At 40.3% G+C, this 7,597-nt stretch overlaps 1 long non-coding RNA gene across 1 annotated transcript; it reads right to left on the bottom strand.

The window, feature by feature from the left end:
• Nucleotides 1-3,918: 3,918 nt before the first annotated feature.
• On the bottom strand, nt 3,919-5,516 carry LOC119508074. The gene is made up of 3 exons (XR_005211386.1): nt 5,423-5,516; nt 4,892-4,994; nt 3,919-3,972 (listed from the first exon to the last, which is right to left on the bottom strand). It is a non-coding gene; the product is annotated as an uncharacterized LOC119508074 (long non-coding RNA).
• Between the last annotated feature and the right edge of the window lie 2,081 nt (nt 5,517-7,597).

Raw genomic sequence — 7,597 nt, 5'->3', positions numbered from 1 at the left:
AATACTCTGTGTTTGTTTCTTCAACTGTAAAATGGGGATGACAATAGTATCTACCCAACAGTTGTTGTGAGAACTGAGAAATGATTAAAAGATTAATACATGTAAAGCACTTATAACAGGGCCTGGCATATAGTGAGTGCAATATAAATGATAGCTATTCAAGTTTATCATTTCTGCCCTTCTTTTTCTGCAAGTCTATCCATGCTAATAAATGTGCATGTGGATTCCCCTCAAGAATGAAAATCCTTCTTAAAACTTCTTAAAAAATGCTAGCACTCAAGGGGATGGGTACCTTCAGGACACCCAAAGAGAATGGATCTAAACGGAGAGAGGTCCAAAGACCAAACATGGGGTATAGTCGGGGGCACTGGGCCACACCCCAGTGCCAGAACAGGGTCCTTCCAGCTGCCCTGCAAAAGTATGCTTGAAAATAGTACAGCCACTGTGGAAAACAGTTTTGAAGTCCCTCAATAAGTTAAACATAGCATTGCCATATAACCCAGCTGTGGTGGTTTGAAGCAGTTATGTACCCCAGAAAAGGCGACATTCTTCTAATCCATTTCTGTGGGTGCAAACCTGTTGTAGGTGGGACCTTTTGATTAGGTTATTTCCATTGAGATATGACTGCCTCTTTCAGGGTGGATCTTAATCCTCTTGCTGGAGTCCTTTATAAGAGGATAAAACACATACAGAAAGCCAAGAGAAGCTCACAGAAAAAGCCCCAGAAGAGCTGAGAGAGAAAGCCACTGAAGCCAGAAGCTGAAAGCAAATAAACCCAGGAGAGAAGTAGATGCTGGCCATGTGCCTTCCCATGTGGCAGAGGAGTCCCAGGTGCAAGCAGCCTGTCTTCAGAGTCCAGGTACCATCCTGTTGATGCCTAAGTTGCACATTTTCATGGCCTAAGAACTGTAAATTATAAGCTAATAAATCCCCATTGTAAAAGCCAACCCACTTCTGGTAGATTGCATTCTAGAAGCTTTAGCAAATCGAAGCACCAGCAATCCCACTTCTAGATATATACTCAGAAGAATTGAAAGCAGAGATTTGAACAGATATTTGTACAACTATGTTCATAGCAGCTTTTTTCACAATAGCCACAAGGTAAAAGCAACCCAAGTGTCTCAGTTTGCCAAGCTGGTAAGACAAGTACCACAAAATGTGTTGGCTTAACAAGAAATTTATCAGCTCATGATTTTAGAGACTGGAAGGCTTACTTCCTCCCAGGTTGGTAGTGTTCTGGCTGGCCAGCATTCCTTGGGTTCTTTGGCTTTCCTATGAAAGGCTTTCCTATGAAATGGCAATATCCTCTCCTTTCCCTTCTAGGTTCCATTGACTTCCAGCTTCCAGCTCCTCCCCATGGCTTTCTCTTTATAAGGCCTCCAATAATAAGATTAAGACCCATCCTGATTAAATGGCCACAACTTCACTACCTATAACATTTTCAAAATGTCCTATTTACACTCACTGGAATTCAATTAAGTTTTAAAACATGCTTTTTTCTGGGTACATCATTCAATCCACCACACCAAGTATCCATCAACAGATGTATGGATAAACAAAATGCGGTATATACATACGATGGAATATTGCTCAATTGTAAAAAGGAATATAGCTCTTATAGATGCAACATGGATGAAACTTGCAGACATCATGTATAGTGAAATAAACCATGAGAGGACAAACTTGTATGCTTTCACTTTTATGAAATAAGCAGAATATGAAAATTTGTAGAGACAGGAGGTAGATCACAGATTATTGGGGTGGGAGGTGGAAGGAATGGGGTGTTAGTGCTTAGTGGCTACACTAAGTGATGGTGATGGAATAGTTTTGGTAATGGATGGTAATGATGGTGGCACAACAGTGTGGAGGTAATTAATATACTGAATTGTATACTTGAAAGTGGTTAAAATGGGAAACTTTAGAGTGTATATATATTACCAGCATAAACATTTTAATAAAAACAAAAACAAAAAAAAATCTGCTTGAGCAACATCCAGGGTCCTTTGGAACAACTACCTTACAACATACAGGTGGGAGAGACTGTGTGCTCTCCCCTTGAGCCTCAGCACCCCTGTCAGCAGGGAAGGGGGTGGGGTACACCTCCACAGGGAATCTCTGTGCTGAGAACCTGTGAGGTCTGTCTGTTAAGTCCCTTGACTATAGCACTATACCCTTTTATCTCTGTTTAGGTCCAATGGCCAACAAATATTAATAATTTATGTTAATAATAATAATTACCTTCAATTTAGTACCTACCATGTGCTGGATAATGCCTTTTCTCCAATATTTATCCTAACCCTGCAAGGTAGGCACTACCATCACCGTTCTAGAGTTCAGAAACTGAGGGTCAGTGAGATTATGCAACTTCCCCAAGGTTGCAAAGCTATTAAGTGGCAGATCCAGGCTTTGATCACAGGTTTATCTGGCTCCAAAGAACATGCTCTTTCTCCAAACAATGCTGCCTTCTTCTACCTAGTGCAGAGCTGATACCCCAAAGGTCTCAGCACTGATCTCAGGTATGTGGATTGGGAATATTTTGGCATACTCAATGAGTATACCTTGGTTCTCACACTGCCGGGGTAGGCATCTGTATCTTACTTGTCTCTAATTGCAGCCCAAATAGTCCTTCAGGCTGGAAACCTTTCTTTCATGAGAGAGAAAGCAGAAGCCATCTGCTGTCTAGTATTCTAGTATGATTAGAAGCATCCTTGCCGGTGATTACTAAAGTAGCATTGGGACACAGCCACACTTAGGTTCAAATCCCAGCTGTGCCACTTACCTGTCACATGTCTTTGAGCAAGACTGCTTAGCCTAAGCTTTCAATTCTGAAAATGAGCCTACTGGTATACCTACTGGGCAGGTCTTGTGGTGAGGGTTAGATGAGAAGATCTATGCCAAGTGCCTAGAACAGAGCTTGGGACAAGGTGAGTGCTCTATAAGCAGAAGATAGCAACCACATCCCCAGCCAGTAGGAGAGGAATGAACAAGCTGGTGACTGTGGGAGCCCTCCTAGATATGGGAGACGATTTGTCATTCTCTACCCTTTCCCCCAACCTCCAACTGCCTAGCATCCCCATTGTTACCATTTGTCCTGAAACTACAGCCTAGTTCAGCCGTGGCAACAATCCTCTATCAAGAATAAGAAATAAGAAATTTAAGAGGAAAATAATACTCTTACTAAGTGTATTTCTATTCATGCCACTCACTCATACAGCATACATTTATTGATTTTAGGCACTGACTTGGAATCTATATATATATATCATTATGTCTGTTACACGTATCTATATGTTATATGTGTATATATAATTTATATATATGTGTGTTTTATATATGTTAGTGGCCGTGTGTGTGTATATATATATACACACACACACTCACATGTAATTTAAAAGGATTTTTAAATGTCTAGTTCAAGACATATTCTTGATTTGGGATACATATAAACTTCCCTCTGTATGAGTTAGTAGTAAAACAACTGGGCCCTCTCTTTTGGATTCAGTTGTCTCTTTATTATCTCCTCGGGCTGAACTTGGTTGTAAGGTCACACAATCTTGTTGAATCAGCTCAATTTGTTCATTTAAAGTCTTCCCATCTTTTTCACTGATGTGAGTTTAAGTGAGAACAATTCAGACCCTCATAAATCGGTGATGTCCTCAGGTCACTCTGGGGCTCTGGATTGATGCTGACCTCCTCAACCCACCCCACCCACTCCTCTCTTTCATGGGAATGTTAATGACCAGTGCCTTGATGCTATCTACCTATTTGCAACTCTCCTGAATCAGTATTGACCTTAGAATGGCTCAAGGCATTAAAATTCAGACCTCATATAGTCTGCCTACTGGTATAACTAATGCCTAAGAACCTCACCTGAAATCATACAGTTCAGAAAAGGCTGCGATAAAGCTTTAGCTCCTTTGGAGAGTGTTAGCTGAAGTCCTCCAGGGCAACTCCCACATTATCTCAGGAAGCCTACAATAAAACCAAAACCCATGCAAAGGTCACAGAATTTATTTTTACTACAATTGTCTCCTGAGCTAGAAGGAGCTATAATGGTGAGATAGTAGGAGCTTGAATATGTAACAAGAAAATTTTTGTTCACAATAATTGAGCTGTTCAAGTCATATCTCCACCTTCCTTTTCTCCATTTCTCCTTATTATTCCAGGTCTTGAACTACATATGCACTTTCTCTGTGTGCATCTGTGTTTAGTCATTTGAGAAAATTTTTAAATAGAGAAAAGTATAGGGAATAATAGAGCAAACAGTCCTTCAACATATTAACCTTTGGAAAACAACATTGACCATTGAAAAATTTCGTCTTATTTGCTTTGGATATTTTAATGTTGTAAAATAAAAATAGACCAAATTGAAATCTTCCTTGACCATCCTCACCAAATCCAGAGATAACCATTATCATCAATTGCATGTGTAACCTTCTTGTCCATTTTTTATACATTTACATTATGCATATGCCCATTAAAAATATGGTGTGTGTCATTTTTTTTAAATTACATAAATGGTACCATACTGCATCATTCTGTAAGTTGTCCTTAACTCAACGTTGTGTTTAGGTGATATATACATTTGGATATCTAGTTGATTTTTTAAAACTGCCTAAGGTCACGGGATAAGTTATTGTAGAAGTAAAACCTGCCCATTTCCCACTCAGTTGTATAAAAGGCCAGGGGCTTCCAGATTACAATCTTCATAAGCAATGTCCATGAAAAGAAAATGTATTCAGTTAATATTTATCAAATTTAATACTGAGAGTCTTCATCATGCCCTACACAGAGCTAGTAAACAAATTAAAGTCACAGATGTTACCTAAATGAGTTGGGAATGCAAACTTAACACATGAAATCATTAAAAGATAATGGAGTAGATTCTTACATTCTCATCTCCAAGGACAAAATCAGTTCAGAGCTGCAAGAGATTGCAGTGGACAGATTTAGTCAGAGAGGTCTTCCTGGAAGAGGCAGTAGTAGTTGATTGTCTACCAGAAGAGAAAGGAAAGGCATCATGAGCAAAGATTTATTGATTGGAATAAGTATGGAATGCATAGGTCAATCCTGAATGGAGTGGAAAGTAGCTATTAGAAGGATGGGATCAGCATGTGGAAAAATCTAAGAACCAAATGAAAGAACTTGTGCATAGTCACCAATATGGAGTACTTTAAGGATATCCGTACAGGTTGGCTCTAACTTCTCTGACTGCAGCTCCCAGAATGTCCCAGGCTATCTCATACCTTCTGTACCTTTGCACACTCTATTTCCTCCACCAGGAATGTCATTCCCAACTCTCCCTTCCCTGACAACTGCCCCCCTAGCCAAGATTAGGTTTCCCCTTTACGTACTCCCACAATACCCCAGGCTTCCTTCTAGTATAGAATTTGCACACTGGATTGTACTCACATTTACTTACCTCTCCCATTAGACTATGAACTCATTGAGAAGAAGAACTTTGACATATTTGTCTTTTTGCTCCAGGGTGTAGCATAGCACCTGTTCCATAGATGCATTCAATTGCTGTTTGAATAAATTAATTAATGCATTAATTAATCATCAACTATTAATAAAAGAATTATGCATATTCAGATAATTTTGTATTTTACAATGTTTGTATATAAATATTACCCATTTAGGCTAAAAATATTTTATTTAGATGTGTAGGCTTTTAGAATAGTTCCCACGAGAAAAACAAACTGTAACCGGCAGCAACATGAAAGAACTGCCAATAATACATAAAATTAGTTATGTAAGCTATGAAAAGTAAACAAAGTTCTGTTTGTTCTGCAACTGTGCAAAACAAAACCTTTTCATCTATTGAAAAGAAAAACTGTGGGCACTTTGCTATAACTATGACACTTCTATCATACCATTTCCATGCAGATGTGTTGTTAAAAAAGAAAAAATAAAACATTTGAAATTTCCCATAAAGTTCTGCCCTTAAAAATAATAACCTACCCATCCATTTATTTATTCAATGAATATGTTTTGTTTGCTGTCCCCAGAGATTCCAAGTGAACAAACCAGAGTCTCTGTTCTCATGGAGCTTGCAGTCTAATGAACAGGAGAGAGAAAACAAAAATACCAAGTAAGTAAACAAATGAATTAATTGAAAATGTAACAGGTGCATGAAGGAAATCAACAAAAGACCAACAAAAATATAAAGAAAATAAAGAGACCAGCAAAGAAAATAACAGGATGGGAGAACCCACAGTTGGGTGTGTGGTCAGAAGCCCCAGCTAAGAAGGGGATTCTTCACATTGGACCATACACTGCGGGAAGAAGAGCATTGCAGACAGAGGGACAAGAGCCAGAGCAAGGCTGAGAGCCGGCTGACCCCATGATGAGTCTGGATTTCGTTCTAGGAAAATGGGAAGCCATTAAAGGGCTTACATAGCAGCATCATAATCATATTTTGAGTGCTTACTCTGTGCCAGACATTGTGCAAAAGGAGGAAGGTAAAAGCATTCATCTGAAACCAGACTGCCTGGGTTCAAATACCGGCCCTGCCGCTTGCTAGCCATGTGACCTGGGGCAAGTCATTTCACCTCCCGGGCCCAATCTTAGGGCTGTGAGAGGACTGAATTAGCAAAGTGCTAGAACAGAGTCTGACACATAAAAAGTGCTCTGTTCATGTTTTAATTAAGCTCTTTGCATACATTAGGGCTGTTCATCACCTTTAAAATAATATCCCAAGTGCTACCCATAACCCTATAAGACTCGGCTTCTTCTCTAACCTCATTTCCTATGACCCATTCTTCCCAGCTCCATCCACGCTGACCTCCCTGCCATTTTATAAACACACCGAGCCTGTTCTAGTTGCAGGGTTTTGCTTTGCTGTTCCCACTGCCTAAATGCTCTTCCCCTAGGGGGTGACTTGCCTTGCTCTCATTGCTTCATTTCGGTATACTCAAATGCCCCCGCATCAGACAGGCCTTCCTTAACCCCCTTATCTACAGCTGCATCTTCCTTCACTCTATCCACTCTCGCTGCTTCATTTTCCATCGTATCACTTCTCAGGGCCTGTCATTTTCTTCTATGTTTCTATTCATATGTTTAGATGCTTATTGTCTGTATCCTCCATGGAGACAGAGATTTTTATTTATTCACTGCGCAGGGGAGAAGATGCCTGGCAGATAGTCAAATGAATGAGTAAATTAAAATACTCAAAACAGCACAGTTAGTGTACTGAGAAAAGCATGTGGCCCATGATTGGGCATGTCCACTCCAGTGGTCTTAATCAAGACAGTGCCTCAGTTTGTGCGTGGCCCCCCCCCCACCCACTTAGACAAGTTCATCCTCAGGGAAAAGGAGAGCAGTGCCTCGTGTCTGCCACATGCACCCCATCCCAAAGTGACTGCCACGTCACCCCCTTAATCAGACATCTGTGCCACTCCTCCCTCACATCGGCGCCTGCCTGAGCCTCCACTTTCTCCCCACTCCCCCTGCTCTCCTTCCTTTTCATCTTTTTTTTTTTGGACAACCTCAAAGGTGCAGGCCACATCGGAATGAGGGAGTTGTGAATAGATAATCTCCTTTGATGCCTTTCCCCAGCTGCCTACATTCTTCAATAAGAAGGCTACCTCATTCT

Source organism: Choloepus didactylus, chromosome 13, assembly GCF_015220235.1.
Source record: "Choloepus didactylus isolate mChoDid1 chromosome 13, mChoDid1.pri, whole genome shotgun sequence".
Taxonomy (NCBI): Eukaryota; Metazoa; Chordata; class Mammalia; order Pilosa; family Megalonychidae; genus Choloepus; species Choloepus didactylus.
Note: the sequence above shows the minus strand (reverse complement) of the source record. Positions and strands in the feature narration are given on the sequence as shown.